The sequence below is a fragment of the Arachis stenosperma genome, chromosome 6 (genome assembly GCF_014773155.1).
Source record: "Arachis stenosperma cultivar V10309 chromosome 6, arast.V10309.gnm1.PFL2, whole genome shotgun sequence".
Classification (NCBI taxonomy): Eukaryota; Viridiplantae; Streptophyta; class Magnoliopsida; order Fabales; family Fabaceae; genus Arachis; species Arachis stenosperma.
In genome coordinates, this window is record NC_080382.1 from 95,783,345 (window position 1) to 95,784,463 (window position 1,119).

The following is a 1,119-nucleotide window of genomic DNA, read 5'->3' on the forward strand; positions in this document are numbered from 1 at the left end:
TTCTGATGGAGGATCTTGTTTCACTCATGAAACTGAAAGTGGCTTTTGACAGATCAGAGACTAGATTGGCTAAATTAGAAGTGTTTTGTTCAGAATTCTCTGTCTGTTGCTGAGAAGATGATGGAAAAGGCTTGATATTGCTCAGCCTATTGCGTCCACCATTGTTAAAGCCTTGTTGATGCTTTTGTTGATCCTTCCATGAGAAATTTGGATGATTTCTCCATGATGAATTATAGGTGTTTCCATAAGGTTCACCCATGTAATTTACCTCTGCTATTGCAGGGTTCTCAGGATCATAAGCTTCTTCAAAAGCTGCCTCTTTAGTACTGTTGGATGCATTTTACCATCCATTCAGACTTTGAGAGATCATGTTAACTTGCTGAGTCAACACTTTATTCTGAGCCAATATGGCATTCAGAGCATCAATTTCAAGAACTCCCTTCCTCTGAGGCGTCCCATTATTCACGGAATTCCTCTCAGAAGTGTACATGAATTGGTTATTTGCAACCATGTCAATGAGTTCTTGAGCTTCTGCAGGTGTTTTCTTTAGGTGGACGGATCCACCTGCAGAATGGTCCAATGACATTTTCGAAAACTCAGATAGACCATAATAGAATATATCTAATATGGTCCATTCTGAAAACATGTCAGATGGACACCTTTTGGTCAACTGCTTGTATCTTTCCCAAGCTTCATAGAGGGATTCACCATCTTTTTGTTTGAAGGTTTGAACATCCACTCTAAGCTTGCTCAGCTTTTGAGGAGGAAAGAATTTATCCAAAAAAGCCGTGACCAGCTTATCCTAGGAGTCCAGGCTATCCTTAGGTTGTGAATCCAACCATATTCTAGCTCTGTCTCTTACAGCAAAAGGGAAAAGCATGAGCCTGTAGACTTCAGGATCAACTCCATTCGTCTTAACAGTCTCACAAATCTGCAAGAACTCAGTTAAAAACTGGTAAGGATCTTCAGATAGAAGTCCATAAAACTTGCAGTTCTGTTGCATTAAAGCAACTAGTTGAGGCTTAAGCTCAAAATTATTGGCTCCAATGGCAGGAATGGAGATGCTTCTTCCATCAAATTTGGACGTTGGTTTTGTGAAGTCACCAAGCATTCTCCTTG

At 40.2% G+C, this 1,119-nt stretch overlaps 1 non-coding gene across 1 annotated transcript; it reads left to right on the forward strand.

Moving 5' to 3' along the window:
* Positions 1-644: 644 nt before the first annotated feature.
* On the forward strand, positions 645-748 carry LOC130937629 (small nucleolar RNA R71). The gene has a single exon (XR_009068839.1). It is a non-coding gene; the product is annotated as a small nucleolar RNA R71 (small nucleolar RNA).
* Positions 749-1,119: the final 371 nt, after the last annotated feature.